The sequence below is a fragment of the Megalops cyprinoides genome, chromosome 15 (assembly GCF_013368585.1).
Source record: "Megalops cyprinoides isolate fMegCyp1 chromosome 15, fMegCyp1.pri, whole genome shotgun sequence".
NCBI classification, from domain to species: domain Eukaryota; kingdom Metazoa; phylum Chordata; class Actinopteri; order Elopiformes; family Megalopidae; genus Megalops; species Megalops cyprinoides.
In genome coordinates this window covers 33,009,438-33,018,910 of record NC_050597.1, presented here as the reverse complement: position 1 = coordinate 33,018,910, position 9,473 = coordinate 33,009,438, and the positions used below count along the sequence as shown (strand labels likewise).

At 46.4% G+C, this 9,473-nt stretch overlaps 1 pseudogene; it reads left to right on the top strand.

Annotated features, from left to right (window-relative positions):
• Positions 1-5,588: 5,588 nt before the first annotated feature.
• Positions 5,589-8,433, top strand: LOC118789745 (annotated as a pseudogene).
• The last annotated feature ends 1,040 nt before the right edge of the window (positions 8,434-9,473 follow it).

Here is a 9,473-nt window from a genome sequence, read left to right as displayed (position 1 = left end):
AACTGCTACTTTGAAGGACTGAAGTATGTGTCCAGACGTAAGGGAGGCGTTCATAAGATTTAATAGCAGTGTGCCAATTGCAGGCAATAGCTGTTTCAGGAAGCTGGTTGGTATGGGGTCAAGTTGGCTGGTAGAGTTATTACATGAAGTGATAAAAGAAGCAAAGTCGCTAAAGTCAATGGATATAAAAGAGTCAAAGTGTGAGGCAGGCCTAATAGACATACCTACATAATCTGGGGCCAAGCAGAAGTCAATGAAAATTTTTGTATTGTGTCTCTTATCTTTATGATTTTACTATCAAAGAAGTTCATGAAGTCATTGCTACTATAAATTGCTGGTATGTTAGGGTTAACTGATGCAGGACTCTTAGTTAGTCTGGCGATAGTGCTAAACAGATACCTAGGATTGTCCTTATTTCTCTCAATAAGGATAGAGAAATATTTGGATCTGGTAGCTGTGAGGGCATGCTTGTAGGTTAGGAGACTTTCCTTCCACGCCACGAGAAAAACCTGTAATTTGGTGGAGCGCCATTTTCTTTCGAGTTTTCGCGTAGCTCGTTTGAGAACACGAGTATGGTCGTTATACCAAGGTGCTAGCTTTTTGTCTGTGATTTTCTTCCTTGTGAGGAGAGCAACGGCATCCAGAGTTTTACACAAAGTAGAGTCAATACTGTCTGCGAGTAGGTTAATTTCAGTTAAGCTAGGGTTTGAACATAAACTAGAGGAGATTTCATTGTGCAGGTTGTATGATGTAGGGAGCTCGTCGATAAAGGCATTAACTGTAAGAGAACAAAACGTGTGCCTAGAAGATGATCTGGGCTCAGAGTATGTGTGTCAGGGCACAGGCAAGGACTCAGGCGCGGACCACGAGAGCCAAGTGGCTTTATTAAAGACGCAGGGCAGAATCGTAACAACAAAACAGGCAGGGTAGAGACCAGGCGGCCAGGTAGATCAGGTGAACAAGGCAGGGCAGCAGGCAGGAGCAAGGTCAAAGCGCAGGCAGGGTCGATTCTGGGAACAGCGATCAGGCAGAAAACATGGCGGGAACAAGACAGGTGCAAACACACTGCAACGAACTGGCAACAATACAGAGACAAGCAGGGTAGATATAGGGCTGGGCTGATGAGATGATGGGAAGCAGGTGCACAGGCAGGCAGGTGGAGACGATCAGGTGATCAGGTGGGCGGAGACAGGGCGGAGAGCAGGGCAGGGCTGGAACACAAGGAAAACAATAAACAAAAGCACATTGGCCACAATGACAGATGGGGAGAACACAAAAACAACAACTAGGGGGCTGGAGTACTGACAACGTGAGGCACGTTAGCGGTAAATTGAAAGAGATGAGATAGTGGTCGGATAACGCAGGATTGTGTGGCATAATTTCTACCTGGTTAATATCTGCTCCATATGTGAGGACCAAATCTAGAGTATGGTTGCTATGGAGTGTGGGTTTATCCACAGCTTGATAGAGTCCAATGGATTCGATGATGGACAAAAATGCTGTTCTGAACGGGTCATGTTCATTATCCATATGGACATTAAAGTCGCCTACTATTACAGCTTTTTCTATATTGACAACCAGGTCAGATAGAAAATCGGCAAATTCCGATAAGAAAACACTGTAAGGGCCAGGTGGCCTGTAAACTATTACAAGGGTAAATAGCTGAAATGCAGTCTTGTCAGGATGTGCAAAGCTAAGTACTAACAGTTCAAACAAATGGAAGTTATAGCCAGGTTTAAAGGTGGCACAGAGTTTGGAGCTGTGTACAGCAGCAACGCCGCCACCTCTACCAGTAGGTCGAGGGACCTGGTGATTACAGTAACTGGGAGGAGTTGATTCATTAAGAGTGACAAAGTCATTAGGTTTAAGCCAAGTTTCAGTCAAGCATTAGATATCAAATTGGTGATCAGCAATCAATTTGTTATATGTAATATAGCTTTAGGTTGTAACGACCTGATATTTATTAACCCAATCTTAAGGACCATTTGTCTACAGGTACTACTTTCAGGTTTGTCAAACTTAATTTTTATCAAATTATTAGCACAAATGCCCCTATTGGACATTTTTAAGAAGTTTGGGACCGAGAGTCGTGGAACAGACACTGTCTCTATGAGATTGACTTTAAGTGGTGGTTCCAGGGAAAAAGCAGACATCTGTGTAGGACAGAAAGTCTGCTGCCTGGCCTTGGCCCTGATAAATTGAGATTTAGAGGAATTCAGACTATGATCCATGTTTCTAGAGATGATAGCTGCACCCTCCCTCGAGGGGTGGATGCCATCTTGTTTTAAAAGACCAGGCCTCCCCCTAAACTTGTGCCAATTATCTATAAAACCCACGTTGTTAGAGGGGCACCACTCAGACAACCAACGATTAAGTGACGTTAATCTGCTATAGATCTCGTCACCCGCCACATGGGGATGGGGCCAGAGAAAATTACTGATTCCAACATTTGTTTAGCAATCCCGCACACCGATTTAATAGTTAACTTTATTACTTCTGATTGTCTCATGCGGACATTGTTAGCGCCGATGTGAATAACAATTTTAGAGTATTTAGCTTTACTTTTACCTTTAGCTTCACTTTCAAATTGGCTTCTATGTTGGAAGCTCTGGCTCCAGGAATGCAATTGACTATGGTCATTGGTGTGTCTACGTTCACGTTTCTAAGAATAGAATTGCCAATAATCAGGGCTCTTTTAACAGGTTTCTCAGCAGGTGTGTTACTGAGGGGGGAGAACCTGTTGAAAACGTGAACCGAGGGTTGGTGGTGCAGCGGGGGCTTGCGCTTGCGTCTATTTTCCTGAACCATAACCCACTTGCCTTGCAGCGAAGGCTCTGCCGGGGTTGAACTAGGGGAAAGGTTGACTGACGCATCCGGTATCAAAAAAGATTCAATAAACTTTTCACTAGCTTTAATCTCTTATAAGGTGCGGATGCGTGCTTCTAATTCTGCTACCTTCTCCATCAACCTAGCGTTTAGCTTGCATTTAACACAAGTAAAGTTGGTAGTAATGGCGGAGAAGAAATAACTAAACATGTTGCGCACAGAGCAGGGGAGACAGCGAGAGGGAGGAAAGCTAAGGATGGGAAAGACAGAGCTGCGAGAAGCCATTGTACGTAACTAGCTGGCCACTTACGTTTGTAGTCTTTGTGAGAGTGTTGGAATTGGCAAATACTCCGGGTTTGGGTCCTGGCTGGGTCCTAGCCGATCGGCGTCTTGCGTCTAGCATTCAGGGAATGAGCAACAGGAAGTGCGGAGCAGGACACAGGTGAGGAGCAGCAGGTAGTGAGCGAGAGCGTCTGGAGCAAGAGCGAGAGCGTCTGGAGCCTGCGATGAAAACCGCGATGAAACTTCGTCTTAGAAAATGTGATGCAAATGTGAGATAAATGTGATTACATTGTAATAGATGTCAACGAAGTGATATCCATTTATGTGTGCATGGCTATTTTGCATAAAATATGTGTGCATGGCTATTTTGAGCTGATGTAAACAGCATGATGAAACATAAAAGGTGTTGGTAAAATCTAACGTGGCCAGGTGGTTAAAAGCCTCTTCGGTGTGCTGACATGACCTGGACAGAGATCGTCGGAACTACATCAGTCACAGCTAATTACAGAAAACTATTTTCATGCAGTGGGAATTGTGATTGTTCTCTGTGGAAAATAATTACACAAAGGTTGACGGCCCTCCTCCCACATGTGAGTGTTCTCCTCTCCTAGCGCTACCCGAAACAGGTTCATTAGCAGTGAAATTCTTCATTCAGGACTTTACTTCCCAGCCTGAACCTGCTGTGCCACCACTAATTTTTTAATGCTCCTCAGAAATGACTCCTCAGTCTCACTACTACCTGGGAGCATTTCAAGAACGTTTCGAATTCGAACTGTGATTTTACATCACTGATAATGTAATGTGTGTGCGTGTGTTAAACTAGCTCAGTCTGGCAGAGCCAGTGACCTCTGGGAACAGACCAGATGACTACCATGAAGAGAGTGGTGACAGCTGGAGAGACAGCGGACAGCTGGAAAGACAGCAAACGGGGCAGTGAGGGTTAGCTTCCCAATCTGCAGCTCCCAAGAGGGAGCACCCACAGACAAGCTACGGAAAGCCTCAATGAAGTATATCCCCAGGGTTGCCCGAGAGGGGGGGGAGAATGAGCACCCCAGCAGGACGGATATACCGGTAATGACTCAAGCTCATGGACATACGACTACGAGTGCAGTCTGTAGATGCAGCAAAGTCTGCAAAAACCTGCATGGCCTGTCAGCTTAACTTGTATAGCATGCAAAATACTGGAATCCATCATTAGGGATAATTTGGAATTATTCCTGGAACGAAATGGTGTTCTAAATGATAGCCAACACAGTTTACGCAGAGGGAGGTCGTGCTTAACAAACCTCCTGGACTTCTTTGAGGAAGCTACAGCATGTCTGGACTCAAACCAAGCTTATGATATTATCTATTTGGACTTTCAAAAGGCATTTGAGACGAGAGACTCATATTGAAAATGACATCTGCAGGAATTACAGGAGCTATCACCGAGTGGGTTCGAAGTTGGTTGTCTAATAGAAAGCAGACTGTAACTGTGGGAGGAATTGTATCAGAGCAGGGTCCTGTACGAAGTGGAGTCCCGCAGGGATCGGTGTTGGGGCCTTTGCTGTTCCTTATATACATAAATGATCTTGATGCAGAGGTTAGTAGTAAAATTGTAAAATTTGCAGATGATACAAAACTAGGGGGTCTAGCCAACAGTATAGAATCAACTAAGGTAATACAGGAAGACCTAAACAACATCCAAAAGTGGGCAGATACCTGGCAGATGGCATTCAATTTAGATAAATGTAAAGTCTTGCATGTGGGAAATAAGAACCTTAGACAAGACTACTTCATGGGTGGAAAAAAACTAGAATGTGCTCAATTTGAAAAGGACTTGGGAGTAATGGTTGACCCAAGCTTAACAGGATCTAGGCAGTGTGCTGTAGCAGTAAAAAATGCCAACAGGATGCTGGGATATATAGGCAAAAGTATTGAGTATAAATCTAAAGAGGTTATATTGAAATTATACAATGCCTTAGTCAGACCGCACCTGGAATACTGTGTGCAGTTCTGGGTACCGCAATATAAAAAAGATACCGAAGCTCTAGAAAAGGTTCAAAGAAGGGCAACTAAATTAGTTCCTGGCATGAAATATAAAAGCTATGAGGAAAGACTCAAGTTACGTAACCTATTTAGACTAAGCGAGAGGAGGCTTAGGGGTGATTTAATTGAGGTATTTAAATTTATAAAAGGAATCAATAAGGTCAACTATAATAGACTCTCTAGGGTGAGTTCAGTCTGTAAAACAAGAGGACATAAATGGAAACTAGTTAAGAGTAAGTTCCGCACTGATATAAGGAAATATTATTTTACACAAAGAGTTATCAATACATGGAATAGGTTGCCAGGTCATGTAGTTGAGGCAGAGACCCTTGCCGTGTTCAAGTCTAGACTTGATGCAGTTTTGGATACTCTTTAATTAAGAAATGGCGAGCTTAGTTGGGCTGAATGGCCTGTTCTCATCATCATATGTTCTTATGTTCTTATGATCAAAAATGAAGTGCTTGTCGGGGAAGGAAGTGGTGCAGCGCACAGGCCCAGTTCCTGGTGAGACGCAGGAGGAGCCCAGCCCGGAGTCAACCCACAGCGCTAAGACCCTCCACACCCCACAAGGCCTTACTCTTGTCAGGCACTCAGAACATCATCAGGTTAAGTGGCCTGCCGCCAACATGAAGAAGGAGTGGTGCCAGTTCCATGAGGATGTAGACCAGATCCTCGAATTCGGTGTTCGGTGTGAAGGAGCAGCGCTCTACAAGCAGTTTGGGGGGGCCGAATCGGTGAGAGGTGAAGATCAGCCAGTTACGAAGGGAGCTCCATGTGTTAAGGCGACAGTACAAGCAGGCAAGGGAGGAGGATAGGGCTGGCCTGGCAGAGCTCCGTAACATCGTCAGGAGTAAACTTGCAACCCTTCGTCAGGCAGAGTGGCATAGAAGAAGGGGCAAGGAGAGAGCCCAGAAGCGAGCTTCCTTCATCCCATTGGATTCACCAAGAGGATCCTTGGGCAGAAGCTCAGCGGGCGACTTGCCTGTACTCAGGAGGAGGTTGATAAGTACCTCAGTGCCACCTATAGTGACATCGCAAGAGAGGAGGACCTTGGTCCATGCAGCACTCTGATAACCCCGTCAGAACCAGCTGTGCAATTCAACCTCAAGGATCCAAGTGTGAGGGAGGTGGAGGAGGTTGTCAAAGCAGCTAGGACCAGCTCAGCACCAGGTCCAAGTGGAGTGCCTTACGTCGTTTACAAAAGGTGCCCCAGACTTATGCACTGCCTATGGAAGACCATCAAAGTGATCTGGAGGAGAGGAAGGGTGGCTCAGCAGTGGAGGTTTGCAGAAGGCATCTGGATCCCTAAGGAGGAGAACTCAAGCACCATCGAGCAGTTCAGAAACATCTCATTCCTTAGTGTTGAAGGGAAGATATTCTTCAGTATCGTTGCCCGACGCATGACGAAGTTCCTCCTGGGGAATTCATACATCGACGCTGCAGTGGAAGGGTGGCATTCCAAAGGTGCCAGGGTGTATTGAGCACACAGGAATAGTCACCCAACTGATCTGAGAAGCCCGGGAAGGCAAAGGCAACTTGGCAGTATTGTGGTTTGACCTTGCCAATGCCTATGGATCAATCCCACACAAGCTAGTGGAGACCACACTCGTCCGACACTATGTTCCAGGTAAGATCAGGGATCTCATTCTGGACTTCAGTTTGAGAGTCACCTCTGGAACCATCACATCTGCATTTCATCGGCATTTCATCGGCCCTCTCACCAAGTCAGGTGTGTGACAACCCCCCATCAGGGCGTTTATGGTGACCACAACATCAGTGTCAGGCTGCAGATGGAATCTCCAAGGTCTCGAGCATCTCATTAAATGGGCTTGGATGGACTTCAAGCCAACTAGGTCCAGACCCCTAGTCATGAGGAAGGGGAAGGTAATGGACAAGTTCCATTTTTCCCTAGGAGGAATCCTGATTCCATCATTCACAGAGAAACCAGTTAAGAGCCTGGGAAAAGTCTTCAATAGCACAGGGTCACAGCCACACTTCAAGAAACCAGCAGAGAGTTAGGAGCCTGGCTGGTGGCGGTGGACAAGTCCGGGCTGCCAGGCAAGTTCAAAGCCTGGATGTACCAGCATGGCATTCTGCCATGACTTCTCTGGCCACTCCTGGTTCACGAAGTCCCACTGACCGTGGTTGAAGGCTTTGAGAGGAAGATCAGCCACTTTCTGCGCAGATGGTTGGGCCTCCCACGCAGCCTCAGTAGCATCGCCTTATACGGGAGTAAGAACAAACTAAGACTCCCCTTCAGCAGCCTGTCAGAAGAGTTTATGGTTTCCCGGGCAAGAAAGGTGTTGCTGTATAGAGACTCAACAGACATCAAAGTCTCCTTGGCAGACATAGAGGTGAGGACAGGCAGGAAGTGGAGGGCCCAGGAGGCAGTTGACCAGGCCAAAGCATGGTTGCGGCACAACGAGCTGGTGGGTGCAGTTGCAGTGGGACGGGTAGAGGAGTCCAGCAAGCAAGGGGCATGGACTCGGTGGGAGCAGGCAATGGTCCGAAACATCTTGTGGTCGGAGCTATGGAAAGCCGAGCCACAGCAGATCAAATTCCTTATCCAGTCAGTCTACGATGTACTCCCAAGCCCATCCAACCTCTTCACCTGGGGCAGAAACCCCGTCATGCCCACTATGCCAGAAAAGAGGATCCCTGGAATACATCCTGAGCTGTTGCCCCAAAGCCCTGCGAGAGGGATGCTACCATTGGCGGCATGACCAGGTGCTGAGGGTTATTGCGGAGGTCATCAGCACTCAGCAACTCAGGTTACTCAGCAGGCAGCAAGCACCAGCGAAGCGCTCCATTGCTTTTGTCAAGGCAGGAGAGAAGCCACAGCAGAGCACAAATCCACCAAGGGGGATTCTGTCATCAGCCCGGGACTGGCAGCTGAAGGTCGACCTGGGGAAGCAGCTCAGATTCCCAGACACCATAGCCATGACAACGCTCAGGCCTGACATGGTTCTTGTGTCAGAGTCATCAAGGCAGGTGGTTTTGCTGGAATTGACCGTGCCCTGGGAAGACCGCATGGGAGAGGCGTTCGAGAGGAAGAGGGCCAAATATGAAGAGCTCGCAGATGAATGTTGAAGCAGGGGTTGGAAGACCCATTGTTTCCCCATTGAGGTCAGCTGCCGAGGCTTCGCTGGCCATTCGCTCTGCAGGGCCCTCAAGCTGTTGGGGATTAGAGGACTGCACATCAAGAGAGCCATCAGGAACATCACTGATGCTGCAGAGAAGGCATCAAGATGGCTGTGGATCAAAAGGGGTGATCCGTGGACTAGGCAAGCTACCTAGACACAAGTCGGGGACTGATCACCCCTGGCTGGGTCACCTGGGCGAGGGTGTATGATGTATGAAAGACCCGAAACACCCGACGACCCCAGGTTACATCACTGATGATGTGTCTAGGTTGCACCGTAAGGTGTGTGCGTGTGTTAAACATGTTGGGAGCTCTCTCATCCATTGTGGTCACCATTGCTCAGCTAGTGCATGCTGATGAAAACAGAACTTTCAGAGCATCATCCAGACACATTGTGAAACTGACAAAGCTGGAAAACTGCTTCTGTTCCAGTTAATCTGTTTCTCTTTCAGCAAGTCAGTCTGAAAATCAATTATGCAACTGTTTCAAATGACAGTTTTCCTTCAAGACAGGATGTAATGATTCTGATACGATTCTGTGAACAGGCCTCATGGGTAGGATTTGTGTAAAGCAAAACAGCCAAAGAAAACCAACTAGTTTTAAGAACATAAGAACATATTATGATGAGAACAGGCCATTTGGCCCAACTAAGGTCGCCATGTCTTAATTAAAGAGTATTCAAAACTGCATCAAGTCTAGACTTGAACACAGCTAGGGTCTCTGCCTCAACTACATGACCTGGCAACCTATTCCATGTATTGATAACTCTTTGTGTAAAATAATACTTCCTTGTGTCAGTGTGGAACTTACTCTTCACTAGTTTCCATTTATGTCCTCTTGTTCTACAGACTGAACTCACCCTAAAAATCAATTATAGTTAACCTTATTGAGTCCTTTTGTAAATTTAAAAACCTCAATCAAATCACCCCTAAGTCTCCTCTCGGTCTAAATAGGTTAAGTGACTTGGGTCTTTCCTTGAAGCTTTTATATTGCATGCCAAGAACTAATTTTGTTGCCCTTCTTTGAACTTTTCCAAGAACCTCAATATCTTTCTTGTAGTGCGGTGCCCAGAACTGCACACAAGATTCCAAGTGAGGTCTGACTAGAGCATTGTACAATTTCAATATAACCTCCTTAGATTTATACTCAATACTTCTGGCTATATATCCCAGCAGTTTTTTCCCCCCATGAAGTA